At 41.3% G+C, this 25029-nt stretch overlaps 1 long non-coding RNA gene across 2 annotated transcripts in view; it reads right to left on the bottom strand.

Moving 5' to 3' along the window:
• Positions 1-25029, bottom strand: part of LOC143660102 (uncharacterized) — a 54409-nt gene that overhangs the window by 4294 nt on the left and 25086 nt on the right. The window contains exons 2-3 of one of the 2 annotated variants that reach the window (XR_013163848.1): positions 8497-8688; positions 2378-2562 (exon numbers count right to left, since the gene is read on the bottom strand). This is a non-coding gene — a long non-coding RNA (uncharacterized LOC143660102). Of the gene's footprint in view, positions 1-2132; positions 2563-8496; positions 8689-25029 lie in introns of those variants that run through there. The other variant, XR_013163847.1, reaches the window with a different exon arrangement.

The raw sequence follows: 25029 nt of genomic DNA on the forward strand, positions 1-25029 counted from the left end.
TAAAAATGTAGGATTCTAGAGTTCTCATCAGGGATCACACAGAATATGCTGCTTCTTCCAGTAATAGAATGCAGCAAAAAATGTGTAGTGTAGTGTGTGAAAGCTGACACAATACATTATACCAGAAATGGATTAGCTTTTTAAAAGGGGAATTTATTAAGTTTAAAGTTTGCAGTTCTAAGGCCATGAAAATGTCAAAATTAAGACACTAGCAAGAGGTTACAAGAAAGGCTGATGCCTCCAGAACAGCTTTGTCAGTTGGAAAGGCATGTGGCTGGCATCTGCTGGGGTTTCTGGCTTCTGGAAACCTCTCTTGGCTAGGTAGGCACATAACAACATCTGTTAGCTTTCTCTCCTCATTTCATAATGCTTCCTGGGGGCGCATTTTCCTTCTGCATCCCCAAAGGTCTCTGGCTGTGTGGGCTCTGTTGGTTCTGAAGCTTTTCCAAAATGGTTTCCTCTCTTAAAGGACTCCAGTAAGCAATCACACCTTGAATGGGTAGAGACACGTTTCCATGGAAACCACCAAATCAAAAGGTACCATCCAAAATTGGGTGGTTCACATCTCCATGGAAACAATAAGAAAGATCCCACTCAGCAATATTGAATGAGAATTAAAGAAGATGGCTTTTCTGGGGACCACAACAGTTCCAAATCAGCAAAGTATGTCTGCCCAGGAAAACCCACTGAAGACTCCAAAGCCCAAAGTTTTTATTGGACACCCTTTGCCTGTACAACTTGCAGCAACTACCAAAATTCCAGAATCCTTGAAGGAAAGGAAGTGTTTATGTCCCAGTGTTTGCATAAATAGTCTAGTCAAGCTGGTATAGCAAGGCTTCTTGCGGCAGATGTACAAAGCAGTCTTATCAAAACAAGGAACATTCCAGAAGACACATTTACAGACACCAGCAAAAGGTCAACCCTGCAGGTCCTTCTAAAGATAACAACAGAAGGCCTACTATTTTAAATCTTTTGTGAAATATTACCAAACCCTGAAATAATGCTTTTTAATCACCTAGAAGCTAGGCATTCAAATCTCAAAAACGTGTTGAGAGAAAAAGCCAGACACAAAAGTGTATACACTGTATGATTCCATTTATATGAAGTTCTGATGAGGCTAAGATAAGCCATAGTGACATAGTGAAAGAAAGCATGGTTGTCTGGGAGCTAGCATGGTAGTGATGGAGTGTAGGGAGCAACAGGAATTTTCTGAGATGGTGGAAATGTTCTATGCAATGACTGGGGCTGGTAGTTAACCAGATCTCCACATTCATCAAAAGTGCATTAATTTACATCATAAAATAAAATAAAATAATAAAACATTCTCAAAGTGGAAAAAAGAAAAAGAAACAACAGGTCAAAATTGCTTTGTTAGGGAAACTGGAACTGGCAGAGTTTGGAGTATCTTCAAGCAGTTCAATGATAGCACACTACTAAACTTATAAAGTTCATATTTACTCGCAATAGAAATTTGTTGTGCTGGTTTGAAATGATGTATGTCCCCTAGAAAAGCCATGTTTTAATCAAAATCCCATTTTGTAAAGGAATAATAATCCCTGTCCAATACTGTATGTTTGAATCTGTAATTAGATCATCTCCCTGGAGATGTGATTTAATCAAGAGTGATTGTTAAGGTGGACTAGGTGATGACATATCTCCACCCATTTGGGTGGGTCTTGATAAGTTTCTGGAGTCCTATAAAAGAGGAAACATTTTGGAGAATAAGAGATTCAGAGAGAGCAGAGAATGCTGCAGGACCACGAAGCAGAGAGTCCACTAGCCAGTGACCATTGGAAATGAAGAAGGAAAATGCCTTCTGGGGAACTTCATAAAACAGGAAGCCAGGAAAGAAAGCTAGCAGATGATGCTGTGTTCACCATGTCCCCTTTCAGCTGAGAGACAAACCCTGACTGTGTTCACCATTCACCTTCTCACTTGAGAGAGAAACCTTGAATGTCATCAGCCTTCTTGAACCAAAGTATCTTTCCCTGGATGCCTTAGAGTGGACATTTCTATAGACTTGTTTTAATTGGGACATTTTCTTGGCCTTAGAACTGTAAATTTATTAAATTCCCCTTCTTAAAAGCCATTCCATTTCTGGTATATTGCATTCCGGCAGCTAGCAAACTAGAACATATATCCCAGATGTATTATTATATGTGAAAGGTTTTAGAACAACATGTACACAGAAATTATTTCTAATACATACATGCAAAAAAATTGAAAATATGTATCTCATTATGATTATCTCTAGGTGATGTGATTGTAGATGTTTGCTTACTTTTTTATGTTTACTTACTGTATTAGTTAGGGCTCTATAAAGAAAGAGAATCAACAGGGAACACTCGCAAATACAAAATTTATAAAAGTGTCTTACGTGACTGCAGGAACGCAGAGTCCAAGATCCGTAGGGCAGGCTGTGAAGCTGATGATTCTGATGGACTGTCTGGATGACCTCCACAGGAGAGGCACACGAGCAGGAAGAGAGCCTGTATCTTCTGAATCCTCCTTAAAAGGCCTCCAGTGATTATATTAAACATCACTCATTGCGGAAGACACTCCCTTTGGCAGATTACAAATGGAATCAACTGTGGATGCAGCTGACGTGATCATGTTCTAATTCTATGAAATGCCCTCATTGCAACAGACAGGCCAGCACTTCCCCAACCAGACAAACAGGTACCACCACTTGGCCAAGTTGACACATGAAGCTGACCATGACTGTCCACCCCGTGTCAATTTGGCAGCACTATATATCACTTTAAATCATACCTAATTTCTAAATAAAAAACATTAAAACACACATTTTTTTCTTTCAACTAACAATACTCAACTGTCCTGCATATAACTGGAAACACAGTAACTCTCTCCAGAATAGGGTGCAAGTCCTTGGGTAATATTCATTCTTAAACTTGATAACTTACAACTTAAATAATATAACAGGAACAAAACAGCATCACAGTCTTTGTTTCTGTAATTGATCACGTGGTTGTAGTTCATATTTATCACTACCTTCTTTCACTACCCATTCTATGTTCTCTTTAACCTCAGCAAGCACTTCAGCTGGCCGTGGTTCTTTGCCTGGTGGGGTGACCCAAACCTTCATTCCTGAAGTTTCAGAGTCATTGGTAGTCCTGCCTGGATTGGGCTGTTGCAGTTTTCCATTGATTTTAATCACAGGGCATGGAGGTACTAAAAAATACCCTAGGGGATCTCCTATATTCCAAGAAAATTCTTCTTTACTTACATTGTATAGTTGCAGTCCTATTTCCCCCTTATAGTTTGGGTCAATTACCCCAGACAAGGGTGCAATCTCCTTCTTGGCTTGTTGATCCAGGGGCATAAATAGCCCAAAGTGACCAGGTGGCAGTCTTAGATTCCAGCTCAATGGAATCGTTGTTTCTCCAGGTGGAAGCACTCCCTGTTTTGGAACTAAAACTTCTGGACCAGTGGGGCTCAGAGTCACAGGGACAGGAAGCAAAAGTTTTCCCAGTAGATCATTAGGGGTAATAGTGAGTGGTGCCACTCCCATTTCCACCCCTTGGTTCCTGGACCCATGGGTCCTGGCTATGGGAGAAGCAGCACCATACAGTGGGTGCTGATTGAGAGCATGCACAGCTTCCTGGAGAACATTATCCCAGCCTTTCCAGGTATGCCACCTAGTTGACACTGTAATTGAGTTTTCAAAAGGCTATTCTACCATTCTATCGATCCAGCTGCTTCTGGATGATGGGGAACATGGTAAGACCAGAGAATCCCGTGAGCATGTGTCCATTTCTGCACTTTATTTGCTGTGAAGTGTGTTCCTTGATCAGAAGCAATTCTGTGTGGAATACCATGATGATGAACAAGGCATTCTGTAAGCCCATGGATGGTAGTTTTGGCAGAAGCATTGCATGCAGGGAAAACAAACCCATATCCAAAGTGTGTGTCTATTCCAGTTAGAACAAATCGCTGCCCCTTCCAAAAAGGGAGTGGTCCAATGTAATCAACCTGCCACTATGGAGCTGACTGGTCACCTTGGGGAATGGTGCCATATCGGGGGCTGAGTGTACATCTCTGCTGCTGGTAGATTGGGCACTCAGCAGTGGCTGTAACCAAGTCAGTCTTGGTGAGTGGAAGTCCATGTTCCTGAGTCCATGCATAACCTCCAGCCCTACCACTATGACCACTTTGTTCATGAGCCCATTGGGCAATGACAGGTGTTGCTGGGGAAAGAGGCTGACTGGTATCCAAAGAATGGGTCATCTTATCCACTTGATTATTAAAACTTCCTCTGCTGAAGTCACCCTCTGGTGCACATTCACATGGGACACTAATATCTGCATGTTCTTAGCCAACTCAGAAAGGTCTATCCACATATTTCGTCCTCAGACCTCTGTCACCAATTTTCCAATTATGGTCTTTCCAAGTCCCGGACCCTCCAGCCAAACCATTAGCAACAGCCCATGAGTCAGTATACAAATGCACCTCTGTACAGTTCTCCCAAGCAAAATGAACAATCAGGTGTACTGCTCAAAGTTCTGCCCACTGGGAGGATTTCCCCTCACCACTGTCCTTCAAGGACACCCCAGAAAGGGGTTGTAGTGCTGCAGCTGTCCAATTTTGGGTGGTACCTGCATATCGTGCTGAACCATCTGTAAACCAGGCCCCAGTTTTCTCTTCTCCTGTCAATTCACTCTAAGGAACTTCTCCAGAGGACATAGCTCTGGTCTGGGAAAGAGAAGGTAATGTGGCAGGAGTGGAGGTCATGGGCATTTAGGCCACTTCTTCATGTAACTTACTTGTGCCTTCAGGACCTGCTCTGGCCCTATCTCGTATACACCATTTCCATTTTTCAATAGAGTGCTGCTGTGCATGCCCACTTTATGGCTCATGATAGACAACTCAGATCTCATGGTCACTTGATGGCCCATGGGTTAGTGTTCAGTCTATATTAAGGCCCAGAAACAGGCCAAAAGCTGTTTCTCAAAAGGAAAGTAGTTATCTGCAGCAGTTGGTAAGGCATTGCTCCAAAATCCTAAGGGTCCGTTGTGTGATTCTCCTATAGGGGCCTGCCAAAGGCTCCAGACAGCATATCTATTTGCCACTGACACTTCCAGCACCATTGGATCTGCTGGATCATATGGCCCAAGTAGCAGAGCAGCTTGTACAGAAGTCTGGACCTGTTGCAGAGCCTCCTCTTGTTCAGGTCCCTCCTCCAAATTAGCAGCCTTTCTGGTCACTCAATAAATGAGGCAGAGTAGCACACCCAAAAGGGAATATGTTGTTGCCAAAATCCAAAGAGACCAACTAGGCATTGTGCCTCTTTTTTGGTCAGAGGAGGGGTTAGAGGCAGCAACTTATCCTTCACCTTAGAAGGGATATCTCAACACACCCCACACCACTGGACACCTAGAAATTTCACTGAGGTAGAAAGCCCCTATATTTTTGTTGGATTTATCTCCTACATGCTGACATGCAAATTCCTTACCAGTAAGTCTAGAGTAGTTGCTACTACTTGCTCACTAGGTCCTATCAACATGATATCACCCATATAATGGACCAGTGTGATGTGAGCAATCGGCAGAATCCCCACATTGACCCTCTACCTCCTGCAGTGAGGGCTATTATGGTGAAAAAGGCCAAGTGGAAGCCACTAAAACTGCCCCTACCGAGCAGAACAGTAAACCAGAAGAAATACCGGATTCCTGGAGGGATTACAGAAATTACTGTACTCTTAAAGAGGAAGAAACGATCAAGGTCCCTGAGGACAAGATTATAACATAGGGCTGGAGAGTTGATATACCCTAGAGGTAATACAGTGTAAGTATATTGTTGACCTTACCAGCTAAAAGCAAACTGTTTCTGGTGGTCCTTACTAATAGCTAATGAGAAAAAAGCATTTGCCAGATCAATAGCTGCATAACAAGTACCAGGGGATGTATTGATTTGCTCAAGCAATGATACCACATCTGGAACAACAGCTGCAATTGGAGTCACCACCTGGTTGAGCTTATGATAATCCACTGTTATCCTCCAAGACCCATCTCTTCTCTGCACAGGCCAAATAGGAGAATTGAATGGGGATGTGGTGGGACTCACCAGCCCTGCATCCTACTGTACTCTTTAAGAGTACAGTAATTTCTGCAGTCCCTCCAGCAATCCAGTATTTCTTCTGGTTTACTGTTCTACTTGGTAGGGGCAGTTCTAGTGGTTTCCACTTGGCTTTTCCCACCTTAATAGCCCTCACTGCACAAGGTAGAGAGTCAATGTGGGGATTCTGCCAGTTGCTCAGTATGTCTATTCCAATTGTACATTTTGGAACTGGGGAAATAACTACAGAATGGGTCCAGGGGCCCACTAGACTGACTGTGAGATGGACCTGACCTAACACTCCATTGATCACCTGGCCTCCATAAGCCCCCACTCTGACTGGTGGACCAGAGTGACGTTTGGGTCCCCTGGAATTAATGTCACTTCTGAACCAGTGCTAATAATCCCTGAAATATCTGATGATTTCCTTTCCCCCAATGCACAGTTACCCTGGTAAAAAGCCATCGGTCTCCTTGGGGAAGGCTTAGAGGAAGATTAGCAGCACAGATTTGTGGCAGTGTAACAGGGTTCTCCCCCAAAGGGACCTGGCCTCCCCTTCATTCAAGGGGCTCTGGTTCTGTAAATTGTCTCAAGCCTGGAAATTGATTAAGGGGCCATGACTCTGTGTTTTTGTAATTCAAGTTAGACTTCTGTTCACTTGACCTAGAACTCTTTTGCTTATACAGCTCAAACAAGAATTCAGTAGACTGCCCTTCTCTTATATTTCTAGGTACTCCATGACTTACTAGCCAATGCCACAAATCTCTGTGAGTCACATAATTTTGACTCCTGCTTTGAGTTTGCTGTCTATTATAATAGCCACGTCTCCCCTGTCTTTGGCCATTAAGTGCTGCCACCTGACTTCTGCCAACTCGCTATCCCATCATACCCATTGTGTTTAAAGATTCCAGCTTAGTGACAGCAGTTCCTACAGTAATATCTGGCTACAGAGAAGTGGAACCACAGAGATCTTCAGGGATGATGGTGCTAGTCTCACAAATTTATTTCTCACTGTTCTGGTAAAAGGTGCATTCTCCAGACGTTCCTAGGGTGTAAGAGCAGGCTTTGCATGATAAATCCACTCTAACATTCCAATCTCTGTAAGCCTCCGAATCCCCTCATCTACATTATACCAGGCCAGTTCTGACATTTCAACTTCAGGTAATGTTGGCCACTTTTTGAGCCAAACATTCAAACAAACTGTTAATGCTTTTCTAACCCTCGAGCTGTAACATTGAATGCAGAATCTCTGTTTAGTGGGCACATATCAGTAAATTCAACCTGATCCAGCCTTATGTTCTTCCCACCATTATCCCACACCCTTAAAATCCATTGTCACACATATTTCCCTGATTTCTGTCTATAAATCTATAAATCTAGAAAACTCACACAGTTATTTTGGAATATACCATATTCCAAATGGTATATTCCATTTGGGTGATAGTTTGTACCTCACCTTTAGGGGCCTGTTGGGACTTTAGTTATAGGTCTGGAAGAAATGAGGGGTGGTGGGGTTGGGTCATGAAAAAAATTAGAAATATCTTCCAAGCCGTTTGCTTCAGGACTTTCATTTGCAGTTTCATCTGGTGAAGCAGCATTAATCACTCTAGAGCTAATCCCGTCAGGAGGAGGTTGGGTGGCCAACTCCTCAAGGCACACTGGATGTGGGATGGCTATGTCCTCAGGGCAAACTATTACAGGGTTATCTATAGAAGACTCAGCATGACCTAGTGTTTCAACCTCACCCCCGACATCATTATCAATCCATATGTCACCATCCCATTTTTCAGTGTCCCGCTCCTTTCCAATCAATGCCCTCACTTTAACGGCAGACACCATGCAACATTAAGATTTCAGTTTATGTTGTATAGTTGCTACTCTAACAATAAGATTCTGAGTCTGGTTTTCAGAGATCTCATGTCTACAGCTACAGGAAATAAGATTTTCCTTGAGGATACTCATAGAAATGTCTACATCTGTCAGACGACGCTTAAGCTTCTCGTTTGAAGCCTTAAGCCCATCCCTTTCACCCCTTAATGTAGCCAGTGTATCTAACAACAACCCGCCAATATCTCTATACCTCTTATTTCCACAAAACTCTGTAAAGGTGTGAAAAATTATCCCCCAGAGCCTGGCTTCATACAAGCGAAGCATCAGGAGAATCAAATGGTGATATTTTGACTATCTCTTTTGCCAACTCACTCCATGGATTGGGAGTGTCATTCTGATTATGGGAATCAGAGTCCTTAGTGTCTATGAGTCCAGTCAGAGTAGAAACCATTCATAAAAACCCATTTTTAAGATTCTGTTTCTTAAGAACCATCCCACTTCTGCTACCAAGATATATTAGTTAGGGTTCTCTAGAGAAGCAGAATCAGCAGGGGAACATTTGCAAATATAAAATTTATAGAAGTGTCTCACCTGATTGTGGGAATGCAGAGTCCAAAATCCACAGGGCAGGTTGTGAAGCTGATGATTCCGATGGACTGTCTGGATGACCTACACAGGAGAGGCTTGCTGGCCGAAGCAGAAAGAGAGCCTGACCCTTCAGAATCCTCCTTAAAAGGCTTCCAGTGATTAGATTTAGCATCCCTCATTGCAGAAGACACTCCCCTGGCAGATTACAAGTAGAATCAACTGTGGATGCACCTGATGTGATCATGATCTAATTCTATGAAATGTCCTCTTTGCAATAGACAGGCCAGCACTTGCCCAACCAGACAAACAGTTACCACCACTTGGCCAAGTTGACACATGAAGCTGACCATTACACTTACTTTTCAATAAGTTTTCCATTTTATGTATGATTGTCTTTTTTTTTTTGCAACAAGCTTATTTATATATTACTGTCAAAACAATTAATCATACAACTATATGTAAGACAATTTTCATTTTTGAAGAAAAATATACAGCCAATAAAAAACATTTCAAGCAAATGTCCATAGCATAGTGGAGATTGGCAAATTAATTAGTATCAGTGAACAAAGAACAACTGTATCTTCTTGGTATCTATCTCCTCATTAGTAGAATCTCAATGCCCTAAGCATATTTTTGCCTTCAATAATCACACTGTACTCATTTGAATCTGTTAGGTACTACATATAAGATGAGAGAGCCAGTTTTTAAACAATCCAAGATAATAGGACCAGCAGATATCACCGTATGCCTTCCTATGTGGCAGAAGAACTCCAAATGCCATCAGCCTTTCTTCTAGGTCAAGATAGTTTCCTCTGGATGTCTTAATTCAGACATTTTCATGGCCTCAGAACTGTAAATTTGTAACCTAATAAATCCCCATTTGTAAAAGCCAATCCATTTCTGGTATATTGTATTTCAGCTCTTTTAGCAACCTGAAACAGATTTTGGTATCTGAGAAGTGGGGTGTTGTGATTTGCAAATACCAAAAATGCTGGAATGGTTTTATAAATGGATGAAAGGAAGATTCTGGAAGAATTGTGAGAAATTTAATAAGAAAGGCCTAGAATACTTTGAAAATACTGTTGATAGAAATTTGGATATTAAAGGCACTTCCAATGAGGCCTTAGACAGAAATGATGAATGTGTTATTACAAACTGAAGGAAAGGTTGTTCATCTTTTAAAGTGGAAGAGAATTTGGAAAAATGGAATACTGGCCTAGAATGGAAGGGAGAATTTGAAGGTGACAAACTGGGACATCTAGCTGAGGAGATTTCCAAACTACATGTGAAAAATGCAGCCTGGCTTCCCTTTGCAGCCTATAGTAAAATGCAAGAAGAAAGGGATAAGCTGAGAACTAAATTTTGGGTAAAAAGAAACCAGAAACTGATAGTTTGAAAAAGTTTGAACTTTTTAAAAATAAGTCCATAAGAATAGTGTCATATGTGAGAATTTTACTGAACATGGAACCAGTCAGCCACTTCAGAAAAAGCCAGGATTGGTAATGCAGCTCTCCATGAAGGATTTTGGAAAGTCCTATTGTCTCATGGTTTTGATACATTGTGCTGGTTTGAAAGGATATGTGTCCCCTAGAAAAGCCATGTTTTAATCCTAATCCCATTTTGTAAAGGCAGCCACTACTTCTAATTCTTATTCAGCATTGCATGTTTGAAACTGTAATTAGATCATCTCCCTGGAGATGTGATGTAATTGAGACTGGTTGTTAAGCTGGATTAGGTGACGACATGTCTCCACCCATTTGAGTGGGTCTTGATTAGTTTCTGAAGTCCTATAAAAGAGGAAACATTTTGGAGATAAGAGATTCAGAGAGAGCATAGAATGCTATAGCACCACCAAGCACAGTCCACCATCCAGTGACCCTTGGAAATGAAGAAGGAAAATCCCTCCTGTAGAGCCTCATGAAACAGGAAGCCAGGAGAAGAAGCTAGCAGATGATGCTATGTGCCTTTCCAGATGAGAGATAAACTGTGTTTGCCATGTGCCCTTTCATTTGAGAGAGAAACCCTGAAATTTATCAGCCTCTTGAACCAAAGTATCTTTCCCTGGATGCCTTAGACTGGACATTTCTATAGACTTGTTTAATTGGGACATTTTCTCAGCCCTAGAACTGTAAATTAGTAACTTCTTAAATTCTCCCCTTTAAAAACCATTACATTTCTGGTATATTGCATTCTGGCAGCTAGCAAACTAGAACATGTATGCTGCCTGCCAAGTCAACAATTTTTTGTGAGATCTGTTTGAATGAAACCACTGCCAATCTGGCCTGAAAGAGACAGAAAAGGGACAGATTGAAAGAAAAATGACCTAAAAGGCAGAACCATGGAAGCTAATGTCTGGAACCAAGAAATCACAGGCCGAGAGAGTGGAACCACCCATAAATGTGGGGAGGGTGAGTTTGACCTAGAAGCAGAAGGCAGGCCTTCTTCCTTGTTGTTCCAGAAGTGCTACCCCTCAAGAGTTTTCAGATTCCAGAGGAATTGAGAGGAATATGGTCCCCCATTTTTCAGAAGTGTTTGTCCATCATGCCTCAGAGAGGATAGAAGCACATTCCCTAGGGATTGGGGAGAGACTGACTGCAACTCCACTGTTCAGAGAGGGGTTAAATGTGTGCCCTGGAGATGGCAGAGAGTCCAGGTGCCACCCAGATGCTTGAGGAGGATAGGGCCAGGAACAAGGTGGTCTCATCAACACTTTGAGATGTGAGAATTCTTACCCTAGTGTTTGGAGAGAACAGTGCCCCTGCATAAGCACTTGGAAAGGTTGGGAGTGCTGTTCTCCCAAGTGCCAAGGATAAACTATTATTCTATAAATCACTCTCAGGCTTTGAAATCTAATGGAGTTTGCCTTGCAGGTTTTGGCAACTGTTTGGGATCTTTGACCCCTGCTTTCCTTCTAATTTCTCCCTATGGAAATGGAAGTGTTTATCCTATGACTGTCCCTCCTTTGTATATTGGAAGCATATAACTTGCTCTGAGTTTCATAGGTCCACAGCCAGAGAATAATTTTACCTTAGGGCAATCCAGGTCTGTAATTGATATTAAGACTTTACTTAATATTATCACTGAAATGATGTAAGGCTGTTGTGATATTGTGATGGAATGAATGTATTTTGTATATGAAGAGAAACTTTTGGCATGCAGAGGGTGGAATGTACTGGTTTGAATCTGTTATGCACCCCAGAAAAGCCTATGTTCTTTTAATCTAATCTTTTGGGGGAAGACCTATTATTGGGTGGGATTTTTAAAATTATGTGTTTCCATGGGGGTGTGAACCCACTCATTTAAGGTGTGTCTTAATCTGCTTGCTGGATTCCTTTAAGAGAGCTGAGAGAGTTCAGAGAAGCAGACAAAGAAAATGTCCCAGGAGAAGCCAAAAGGATCCAGAAGAGCTGAGAGAGCCATTTTGAAATAAATCCAGGAGAGAAGGGCCAGCAGACATCATATGTCTTCCCATGTGACAGAGAAACCCCAGATGCTATCAGCCTTTCTTCAGAGTCAGGAGGCATCTTCCTTTGGATGCCTTAATTTGGACATTTCATGGCCTTAGAACTGTAAATTTCTGTAACCTAATAAATTCCCTTTGTAAAAGCCAATCCATTTCTGGTATATTGCATTTCAGCACCTTTAACAAACCAAAACACACTGATCTGAGAAAACCAAAATCTCAGTAAATTTGAATTTCCAGGTTAAATGAGACAGCTAGTAGGAAGGAGACAGCACACCATCTGGCATAGAATGGCTACTTAATTAGTGGCAATGCCTTTCCCACCTCCCCTTCTCCACAGAATAACCAATTTAAAAAGCATTTGCAGTACAATTTTTGCAAAATTTGTATTGCACCCAAATGCAGATATTAGTCAACAAAATTTAAATGGACTATTTCCTTCATACTCTTGAATATTGGGGAGGTTGTTTAATAGATCATAAGCAAACTTCTATCATAAACAAATATATCAGACATCAGAAACATTTTACCCATGTGTTTTTATGAGCTTCATTTAATTATATCCATGAATATTAAAAAGTTTCCTTTATAATTCTCTTAATGTTGGATATTGATTTTGGATATGATCATCTCAAAGGTTCTCTATAGCTATGCCCCTTTGATTCAAGACTTCTTTTGCTAATATACCCATTTGGAAAGCTAATGAAACTAAGAAGAACCTCTTACCCCTAAAACACACAGATGCACACTTACCTAGCAATCCTTTGAGCACAAAGGATTCACAAATGACTGGAAATCTTTGGAGCCCATGAACCAGGGTTAAGAACTCCTACTTTAGACCACTTGAGCATCTGGACATCTGGGTCACCTTATTTTAAATCTGTCATCATAAATAACTGACTAATTTTGTATTAATAATCCACAGATTAGAATCAAGAATAATGTAGACATGGTCTGACACCAATTCTTTTTATCCAATTACAAATTGGAACTTGCTCTTGATACTGAAACCTACCCACAGACCTGTACCCACTGACCCAACATTCTGCACTCAAAATCCAATGACATATCCATCTGTAAAGGCAGACCAAACAGAAGAGTTTGTTACCTGCTAAAACTGAGGCCAAACAATACATCTCTATTTTGGCTTGTTTTAAAGGTCTATGAAGAAGATCAGATAACCTGGGCTTTCTGATGCTTCATAACATCTAATCTCATCTGTAAGTTTGCATTCTCTATAATGAAAGTTCCATATTAAGTTACCCACTCTAAGTCATTAACTTCTCAGTCATTAGAATACTATGGAAAAGATTATGAACATAGAAGGTGTGGAACAATGTACTGAAGGAATGTACTGAGGTTTTGGTGAAGGGGTAGCCTCAATAAGGGACGACATTCATTCCCTTGGCCCATGTTCTAGTTTGCTAGCTGCTGGAATGCAATATACCAGGAATGGAATGGCTTTTAAAAAGGGGAATTTAATAGTTGTTAGTTTATAGTTCTAGGGCTGAGAAAATGTCCCAGTTAAAGAAAGTCTATAGAAATGTCCAATCTAAAGCACCCAGGGAAAGATACCTTGGCTCAAGAAGGCCGATGAAGTTCAGGGTTTCTCTCTCAAGTGAGAAGGCACATTATGAACAAAGTCAGGGCTTCTCTCTTGGCTGGAAGGGCACATGGTGAACATGGCATTATCTGCTAACTTTCTCTCCTGGCTTCCGGTTTCATAAAGCTCGCCGGGAGGGGTTTTCCTTCTTCATCTCCAAATGTCACTGGCTGGTGGACTCTCTGCTTCGTGGTGCTGCAGCATTCTCTGCCTTCTCTGAATCTCCCATTCTCAAAAATGCTTCCTGTTTTATAGAACTCCAATAAACCAATCAAGACTCACCCAAATGGGTGGAGACATGTGGTCACCTAATCCAGTTTGACAACCACTCTTGACTAAATTGCATCATCCAGGGAGATGATCTGATTACCGTTTCAAACTTAGAGTATTGAATAGGGATTATTCTACCTTTATGAAATGGGGTTTTGATTAAAACATGGCTTTTCTAGGGGGCATACTTCCTTTCAAACCAGCACAGCCCCTGTATTAGACAGGGTTCTCTAAAGAAACAGAACCAACAGGAGATATCTGTAAATATGAGATTTAAAAGGTGTTTCACAGAACTGTGGGAATGAAAGAATCCAAAATGCACAGGGCAGACTGTGAAGCTGGCAAGTCCAATGAAGGGTCTCAGCAAACTCTGAGGAGAGGCTTGCTGGTTGAAGCAGTGAAAATTCTCTCTTCTTCCTTAAAAGTCTTCAAGCAATTGGATCAAATCCAACTGATTGGATTATCTTGTTTGCAGGAGATGCACCCTTAGTTGGTCATAGATCTCTAACCAGACACAGCTGCAATCAACTGACTGATGATTTAATAAACCAGCCTTCTGGCCTATCAACCAGCCAAGACATATCCTTGCAGCACTGGTTAGGTCTGTGCTTACCAGCCCAGACAACTGGGAATCATCACCTGGTCAAGTTGATACCAGAACCTAACTATCACAATCTGCATCATGGGTTGGTATGGAAAGGGACAAGGGATCAGTCTTCTAGATAGGTCACTATAATACCACAAACGTCAAGAAATGAAGGAAACATTCTTAGGTCTTGAAAAATAAGCAGTAGTATTTCTTTTTAATCTGGGAATACTAAAACATTGATAAGGTTTTGAGGTATGTAATGCCTTTTGTTTCCTCCGATGATTCTCCTCTTGTAGAAAAATAGAGCTAAGGGATGAAATAAGAGTCATGAAACACAAAGCCTTCCTTGGACTTTCCCACAGACCAAGTCATAAAGTTTTCCTTTTTTCTTTGCTGCTCCAGTTCCAATCACCCAATGTAAGAGGAGGTGAGAGAGAAGGAAAATTTGTACCTTATGAAAGATTAGAGTCTCAACTTTGTAGACGGTTCCTGAGTTTATAGCAGGCTTCTGAGGCATACTCTGGACTGGAGGTGTTGGAGGTCCTGCAGCACATTTTGCTTAAACAGTTTATAAGGGGAGAAGAAAGTTGGGGGATTCCTGCTATTTCAACCTCCTTTCTTCCCAAGGAGGCTACCTTGGGGGATGACTCAGGTCTAAGTTTCTGAGCTGATTAATTTTTTTTCCCTAAAGAAATGAACTATCCAACTCAATTGTGAAAAGACAAACAACCCAATTTTAAAAAGGGTGAAAGATTTGGATAGATATTTCTTCAGAAAAGATACACAAATGGCAAATAAGAACATTAAAAGATGCTCAGTATCATTAATCATTAGGGAAAGCAAATCAAAATCATGAATTGCACCTTCACACCCACTAGGATAGCTAATATTAAAAAAAAAATAACAAGTAATGATGGGAATGTAAAATGGTGCAGCAGCTATGGAAAACAATTTGGTGGATCCTCAGAAAGTTGTACCCTATGTTAATAGGGTCTGGCAATTCCATTCTCAGGTATATACCCAGAAGAACTGAAAGCTGGGGCTCAAATAGATATTTGTAGACCAATGTTTATGGTTGCCTTAATCACAACAGCTGAAAAGGTGGAAGCAATCTAATTGCCCATCAACAGAGGGAGAAATAAACAAAAGATGGTATTTATACACAACAGAATATTATCCAACTATAAAAAGGACATGCTACAACACAGATGAACCCTGAAGACATCGTGTTGCGTGAAATAAGCTAGATACAAAAGGACAAAAATTGTAGGACTTCACTTATATGAAAACCCTAGAATATGTGCATTCATAGGGACAGAAAGAATATTTGCATGTATGAGGAGGGGAAGAGGGGGAAATGGGGAGTTATTGTTTAATGGGTCCAGAATTTCTATTTGGGATGTTGAAAAGTTTTGGTAATGGATGGTGGTGATGGTAGCACAATATTGTGAATGTTATTGTTGCCATTAAGCTGTATACTTGGGGGTGGTTGAGATGAGAAATTTGATGCTGTATATATGGCATCACAATAAAAGTAGAATAAAAAACAAGGAAGTATCAAACATACCAAAAAGAATCACAATTATAGAAACTGACCTATACATTAGTTAACTCTTTCAAATCTCACCAAAATCCTATGGATAGTTATTATAGGATCTAAATGTGGAGCAAGTTGCTATTTGGTGTGTTGTGGGAACACAGATTCAGATACAACAGAAAGTTTTATCAAATGACCACTTTATTACTCACACAGCACAAAGGGTTAAAAAAAGCAAGGGAAGAGATCCCATTGTGACCAGTCTTCCAAGGAGACCAATTGTCCAGGTCAGGGTTGGTGGATGACAGCACTGCATGCCCGACTTTGTGTCAGAGAGATGGAGCAGGTCCTGCCACTGAGCAAAAACCATGTATCAAGGAAACTTTGTGAAGTTTCTGCCCTGATAAGCAGCTGAGATGACTTGTTACTGGTTTTAGGTTAAAGAAAGGATCGGGCCATTCTATTAGACCTAACATCTCTCCAGGGCTGTGGAATGGAAACATATTTGAAACATATGAACGCAATAGAAAGAGGTTGAGTGGATGAGGGCTGGGAGAAGGCCAGTGAGTATGTATGACTTCACCAGCAGTCCATCCTTCAGCCTCTTGACCAGGCCTAGGCTATTCCTCCACATTATCTTTCACAACATAAGCCTTTCTCTCATCTCGGACACAAAAGTGGAGAGAAGTTAGGCCTACTGGTCTGTGGCTCTGAACAATGTTGACAATAAAGATTTGGGAATACCATTAGCTTTATCACATTAGGAGGACTTCATCTATGTATACTATTACTCAGGTAGGGTGATCAGACCTGTCTGGATTAATGATGGCATCCATGTCTCACCCCCAGGGAGAGAGCTGAAGTGGATCCACATAGAATGTTTGCACACTTTGCAGCCAATGGACTTGCTGTTGGATTTTAGTCATTTCCTTTTCCACTTCCCTTAAGATATTAAACCATTTGTGGCAGGAGGTGTTAGCAATAGTTCATATTCCTCCTTGCTGGGCTAAGAGGAAGTCAAGGCAATGTGATTATCAAATTCTACTTTGGCTATAGAACCTAATGATTTTTGCTGAGACTGAAGGGTTCATGCTCTGAACTCAGCAATGTCAGCCAAGTTGGCTGACAAGCATATCATGTGTTTTATTCCCCACCAGGGAAATAATGATCTATCAGAAGAAGTGAATCTGGAATGACGGATCCACACAGACAAATAATGCTTTGATTTGGATAATAAATTGGAAAGATGACTACTTGCATCGAGAGTTATTGATTACTGACAAGTTCTCCATGGGAGTGGAGAAAAGTTTATTTCTGTCACAAGGTATAAATGGACTTTTTGATGTTAGTTCAAATGTGAGGCAGGGAAAATCAGCTCCCTGAGTGTCAATCTGGGCTTTGCAAAGAAGGGAAAGGGTGCAAGGGGTCAGATGGAAGGTCCAGCAGTCAGTCAGATTCTCTGCTGCCATAATGGCCTGTGTCAGCTGGATGAAGGTATTTTTATTTGAGGTTATCCTGACCAAATATGTAGAAAACAGGAGAGGGAAGTAGTTAGTCATAAAAGGGCTCTTGTGGTAAACAACCTCCTGTAGGAGACACTTTTCTCAGTCAATTTTCCGTAATTTATTTCTTCCCCCTAAGGTCAACAGATCTGTCTGCTCCTTACCTTGAGTTATAACTCCACCTCTTTCCCATTGATTTGAGTGCCAAGCCCTTATCTTCTGGCCCACTTCCACTCCTTCCTAATAGATGGGAATTTTCAGTACTCCTCAAAGGTATCCTATGACCATTCGCAAGGAGACTGGTTGCCCAACCAGGGGTAGGCCTCACTCACTAACCTCTAGTATGTATGCATGTGTGTCAGGATACTCAGGTTTAGCTCACTTGATTGTCACCCCATGTGTGTTAATGACTTTTAGGCTCGCTTTTGTCATCCCACCCCTCCACCTGACAGCCCTACCTGTCCACCATTCTGGGGAATAATATGGAGGATACAAGGGGGTAAAAAGTGGGATGATCCACTGACTTTGGCTGGAAAGGAGAGTCCCAAGTGGTGTGTCATTTGTTCCCCTTTTGGGGCCAATCCTCATCCTACTGAATATAAGAGTAGATGTGGAAAAAAACCTGGGTTCCTAGCCTACCCTCAACCCCTGCTTATGATAGGGAGCAGGAAAAGGCCAAATGTTCTTTCTGGGGAACTGCTGAGTTTAGCTTCCAGAGAGCCTGAGTCAGCAGTCCATCCAGTAAGAGGGTTGTTGGAGTGTAATGCTGAAATGCCCTTTTCAGGCAACCATTAAAGTTCACCATAATGCCAGCTGCTTGTGGGTCATGGGCAATGTGGAAGTCTCATCTAATTCTGTGAGTCTGGACACATCATTGAGTTTATTGTCTGCTCCTTCCCCTGAGCTATAACTCACTCAGTAAAGTGAGATCTTTGGTCAGAGAAGGAGATGTTCTCTAGAGCTGCCTTTCCAAGGATTTCTATGTATGTACCATGTCCACATGACAAACTGGAAAGAAAAGGCCATACCCTTAAGAGGAGTCTGCCATAAGACCTGCTAGGAATAGCTATTAAATGACCTTTCTGGACTCTGGCTTATAGTTACATCTCTCATGTTGGTAAGGATACCAAATGGTTCAGTTTGGCTAATCTATCAATGAACCAGTGTTGAGCACCTGGTGAGGCATTAAAAATTTTTTAAAATTTTTTAAAAAGTATTTTTATTGGTAAATCTTAACACACAAACATTCCATACATGATGTACAATAAATGGTTCACAATATCATCATATTGTTGTATATTCATCACCATGATCATTTTTTAGAATATTTGCAAACTTCAGAAAAAGAAAAAATGCATACATACCAAACTGCTCACGCCTCCCTTTCATTGACCACTAGTACTTCCATTTAACCATTTATTTTAACCTTTGTCCCCTATTATTTATTTTTTATCCATATTTTTTACTTATCTGTTCATACCCTATATAAGAGGAGCATCAGACACAAAGTTTTCACAATCACATAGCCACACTGCAAAAGTTATATCTTTATACATTTGTCTTCAAGAATCAAGGCTACTGGATCACAGCTCAACAGTTTCAGGTACTTCCCTCCAGCCACCCAAATACAACATGAACTAAATAGGGATATCTATATAATATGTAAGAATAACCTCCAGGATAACCTCAACTCTGAAATCTCTCAGCCATTGAAACATTATTTTGCCTCATTTCTCTTTCCCCTTTTGGTAAAGAAGGCTTTCTCAATTCTTCATGCCAGGTTCTGGCTTATCCTGGGATGTCTTTCCACATTGTCAGGGAGAGTTACACTGCTGGGAGTTATGTCCCACATGGAGGGGGAGGGCAGTGAATTCGCTTTCTACTTTGGCTTAGAGGGAGAGGCCACATTGAGCAACAAAAGAGGTTCTCTGGGGTGACACAGAGTAGTCTTAACCTGTCCTTTGCAGGAATAAGTTTCATAGGGGAAAGCCCCAAGGTCAAGGGCTTGGCCTATTGATTTGGTTGTCTCTGCTCTTGTGAGAATATCAGAAATTCTTGAAATAGGGAAAGTTGAATATTTCCTCCTTTCTCCTCAGTGCCCCAAGGGGACCTTGCAAATATTTATTCACTGCCCAAATTATTCTGGAATATATTGGGAATCATTCTAACCTGGACAAACCAACAAAGTCTCACACCCTATTCAAGATTCTATATAGTTATGGTGTTCAAATAAACTGACCATACAAGTTGAATTAGAAAACGCACTACCCAAAATATAAATTTTGTACCAAATAAACATCTCTCCCTTTGATCTCACACAGAAGTTGAAGTTTTCAAATATAGACATCATCCTTTACTCTGTGTTCTGATTGTCTTAGTTCTATCCAGATCAACTTCATTCATATCTCTACTCAAAGTCAGATACTTTTTTCAACTTTTTAAACAATTCTTGTATGGCATACTGCTGACTTTCATAGTTTCAGAGCTCTAATTCTGAGTCTCAGGTGTCAAATACCTGAAGTTCCTGGGAATGACAGGTTATAAACAAACAGCTGAGTATCTCAGAATCTAGAAATAACAGTTACAACTCCTGAATATATGTGGCTCCTGTAAGGGTTTACAATGAGGACCCTTTACAATAGGCCCCATCTGATAACACATGCTCTTGACTTCAGTTCACCACAATTATATATAATAGTTAGTCCATATATGTGAGGCATGACATTGGTCTTTTTGTTTCTGACATTTCATTCAACATACAATCCTTGAGGTTCATTCACCTAGTTGCACGCCTCACAACTTCATTCTTTCCTGGGGTTGCTCAGTAATCCAATGAATGTATACACCATAATTCCCCTTCCATTCCTCAATCATTGTATCCTTAGGCCACCTTCATCCATTGTGGATTGCGAATATTGCTGCCATACACCAGTGTGCAAATGGCCATTTGTGTTCCAAACTAAATTCCTCCAGATATACACTGAACACTGGGATTTCAGGATCATATGGAAACCCCACCCCTAGCCTCCTGTGGAACCACCACTCTGCACTTCAAGGGGCTACATCTTTCAATTTCCCTACCAAAAATGAATAGGTACATCTCTTTCTCTGCATTTTCTCTAGCACTTATTTCTGTTCTTTAAAATTTTTTTAACCTTTTTATTGTATAGTATAACATATATACAAAGCAAAGAAACAAAAAAAACCCCAATAGTTTTCAAAGCATTCTTCAACAAGTAGTTACAGGACAGATCCCAGAGCTACCATATGATCCTTTCATATTTTTCCTTCTAGCAGCTCCAGAAGATAGGAGGCTAGAGGGCTTTAATATTTTTTTGTCACTACAATCAACTTTGTTTCCTTCTCTTTTTTTGTGAAAAATAACATATATACAAAAAAGCTATAAATTTCAAAGCACAGCATCACAATTGGCTGTAGAACATATTTCAGAGTTTGACATGGGTTATAATTCCACAATTTTAGGTTTTTACTCCTAGCTGCTTTAAAATACTGGAGACTAAAAGAGATATCAATTTAATGATTCAGCATTTATATTCATTTCTTATATTTTATCTTCACTGTATAACTCCCCCATCAAATTTGATCTTTCCATCCTTCTCTTTAGGGGTGTTTGGGCTATGGCCATTCTAAATTTTTGATATTGGAAGGGTCTGTCACTAATATGGAGTAGGGTGATGGAACTATCTGATGTTCTGAAGAGGGTGGCCCTCTAGATTTCAGGACTTATCTGGACCAAGGACCCATCTGAAGGTTGTAGGTTTCTGAAAAGTTACTCTAGTGCATGGAACACTTGTGGAATCTTATATATTGCCCTAGGTGTTCTTCTTCTTCTTTTTTTTTTAAATCTTTTTCTTGCCCTAGGTGTTCTTTAGGATTGGCTGGAATGGTCCTGTCTGGGGTTTGGCAGGTTATGATAGGTAGCAATGTTTAATTGAAGTTGCATAACAGTAACTTCCAGAGTAGGCTCTCAACTGTATTTGAACTCTCTCTGCCACTGATACTTTATTAGCTCCACTTCTTTTCTCCTTTTGTTCTGGATGGGTTTGTTCTGGATGGAACTGCAGTATCAGGACCAGATTTATTGGGGGAGTCATCTCCCACGTCACCAAGGAAACTTTCACCCCTGGATGGCACGTCCCATATAGGAGGCAGGGCAATGATTTCACTTGCAGAGTTGGGCTTAGAGAGAGTGAGGGCACACTTGAGCAACAATAGATGTCCTCCAGAAGTAATTCTTAGACATGACTATAGGTAGTCTAAGCTTCTCTGCTACCTACATAAGCTTCACAAGAGTAAATCTCAGGATTAAGGGCATGGTCTCTTGATTTAGGTGTCCCTAAAGTTTGACACAGTATCAGGGGATTCTCTGATGGTACGGTTTAATAGTTCCATATTCTTTCTCCCATCCCTCAAGGGATTTTGCCAATACTTTTTGATTACCTGCTTAATATACTGTAGGATATGTCCAGGCATTACGATGATCTATACAGGATTAAAGGACCTCTTTCTTATTCTAGCCTGCTTGTGCTTCAATTATTCAAATGAGCTATACAGATATATGAGTTACATTATATGCCACAGAAAATTTCAGTTCCAGATCAATTAAATGTTTCTTCCTTTGGTCTCAAAGAGTATGTCTGATTCTAAAATATAGACACTATCTTCCTTACCCCTGTGTTCTGAATCACTTTAACCCCAACCTGATTGGCTTCATTCTTATTTCTAAATATCAGGTTATATATATATGAGCCTCTCAAAATCCATAAATAATAATTAAAACCCCAGACTTAATGTGTCTCCTCTAAAGGCTTACAATCTAGGCCCTTGTTTTCTTTCTTTCCATCACATAGTTGTTGTCCTAGTTTGCTAGCTGCTGGACTGCAATATACCAGAAACAGAATGGCTTTTAAAAAGGGAAATTTAATAAGTTGCTAGTTTACATTTCTAAGGTTAAGAACATGTCCCAATCAAAACAAGTCTATAGAAATGTTCAATATAAGGCATCCAGGGAAAGGTACCTTGGTTCAAGAAGACCAATGAAGTTCAGGGTTTCTCTCTCAAGTGAGAAGGTTTTCTCTCTCATCTGGAAAGGCACATGGCGAACATGGCATCATTTACTAGCTTTCTATCCTGGCTTCCTGTTTCATGAAGCTCTCCGGGAGGCATTTTCCTTCTTCATCTCAGGACTCTCTGCTTCTCATGGCTATGTCGTTCTTCTCTGCTCTCTCTGAATCTCTCACATTCTCTCACCTAGAGCCATCGCTGCAGCTACCATGCTTGTCTGGGAAGCTCAAAAATTCACCTTCTGAGAATCTCTAACCATCTTGTCCCCCCATGTTATTTGGACTATTCTTGAAATTGGAGGACCTACCTGGATGACCAGCAGTCATCTCCTCAGATGTCAAGCCATTCTCCTTGAACACCCTAAGGTAACTCTACAAGTCTCCAACTGACTAAACCCTGCCACCATTTTGCTGCTGCACCCCATGGATCCAGAAACTCCCAGTCATGACTGCACCCTCAGCATTGACCTGCAAACCAACCCCCAAGAAGTTTCTCCAAACATCCCATTCCTAATCCTGATCTTCAATTATTCACTGATGGCTCCAGTTTCATTGAAAATGGCACCAGGTACACTAGATGGGCAGTTGTAAATGACTCACTAAAAACCATGGCCAGTGTTGCCCTCTCCCTGAATGCATTTGCCCAAAGGGCAGAACTTGAGGTAGTCATCCAGGTCCTACATCTCGGACAGGACCGCTGAATAAACCAACAGCAAGTATGTCTGGGGAGTCGTGTATGCTTTTGCCCAGTTATAGAAAGAAAAGGGACTGCTTGATCAATGACCATCACCAATTAAACATGCTGTGGCATGTCTCATCTCCTCACTGCAGTTATCCTCCCACTTGAAACTGCACGTGTTCACCTACACAGCAACCAAAAACTGATACCCCAGAGTCCAGAGGTAACAATGCAGCAGATTCCACAGTGCGGGCCACGGCCAAACTTCCAAGGGCCTCAGCCTATCCTGTCATTTCTCTTCCCTCAGTGCTCCCTGAATACTCAGCTGAATATTTAAAACAGGTGGCTTATGAAGATTTCAAAGTGACAGACTCATGGCTAATCCACGCTAACACCAAACACACTTGGATTCCCAAAATCCTCCTTTGGGCACTCTGTTCCCAAATGCACAATTTACACCACCTGGAAGAAGAAAAACTCCTACAAATGTGGCTCTGCTTCTTTAGGTAATCAGCATCGGTACAACCCTTTCTCCAGCAACTTGTCACCCACTGCCCTGTCTGCCAAAGAACCAATCAGGGAGGGCCATAGTGGCACAGCAAGCGGATTTGTTGCCTGCCATGCTGAAGACCTGGGTTTGCTTCCCAGTGCCTGCCAATGTAAAGCTGCTTGCCCAACTAGAGCCCCAAGAAGCCAGAAAGTGCTTGTTCAACCCATCCCTATTCCCAGGTCAGCAATGGCAAGTAGACTTCACCAAACTTCTTCATGCCCTCAGCTACCACTACCTCCTGGTATTTGTATGCCAGTTTTCTAGCTGACCTGAAGCATTCCCCTGCCAAACTGCAAAAGCCCACGGGGTATGCTGCCATCTGCTAAAAGACATATGCCACAGATGGGGACCTCCTGAGAATCTAAACTCTGACCAAGGACCGTACTTTGTCACCTCCAACATTCAGCAAACTGCCAAGGCCTTGAACATCAACTTGAAACTACACTCTCCCTATCACCCACAGGCCAATGCCATTGTTGAAAGAATGGAACTAGACTCTAAACCCCTCCTAACAAAAAACCTGTCAGTTTCAGGTCTTAAATGGCCCAAAGCGCTGCCCCTAGCCCTGACCACAGTCTGTCTATCCCCCAAAGGCAAACTCAAGCTCTCCCCTTTTGAGCAAGTGTTTGGCATACCTTGGCCTTTCTGTAATCACCTGATGGGGGGAGGAAGTAATGGTAGGTGGCAAACTTCTCTCTAAATATATACAGTCTCTTTTCCATGTACTGCTTGTAGTTTGTTCTGCCTCCTTACAGGAAAAGCCCTTCAGCCCTGACGGATCAGTCCACTCTCTCCAGCCTGGTACTGGGTCATCATCAGAAAGTGGGACAAGCAACTGCAGAAGCCCCAGAGGTCAGAACCCCACCAAGTCCTGCTAACTGCAGACTCTGCCATCAAGGTAATCAGACACACTTCCTGGCTTCACTACTTCAGAGTCAAAAGGTTCCCAAGCTAGAGCACTGGTTGGTGCAGTCCTTGGAAACTGTTATAATGTGCTAGCTGCCAGAATGCAATATACCAGAAATGGAATGGCTTTTAAAAAGGGGAATTTAATAAGTTGCTAGTTTACAGTTCTAAGGCTGAGAAAATGTCCCAATTAAAACAAGTCTATAGAAATGTCCAATCAAAGGCATCCAGGGAAAGAAACCTTGGTTCAAATTCAGGATTTCTCTCTCATCTGGAAAGGCACATGGTGAATGAGGTCAGGGTTCTTCTCTCATCTGGAAGGGCACATGGTGAACACAGCATCATCTGCTAGC

Source organism: Tamandua tetradactyla, chromosome 16 (assembly GCF_023851605.1).
Source record: "Tamandua tetradactyla isolate mTamTet1 chromosome 16, mTamTet1.pri, whole genome shotgun sequence".
Classification (NCBI taxonomy): Eukaryota; Metazoa; Chordata; class Mammalia; order Pilosa; family Myrmecophagidae; genus Tamandua; species Tamandua tetradactyla.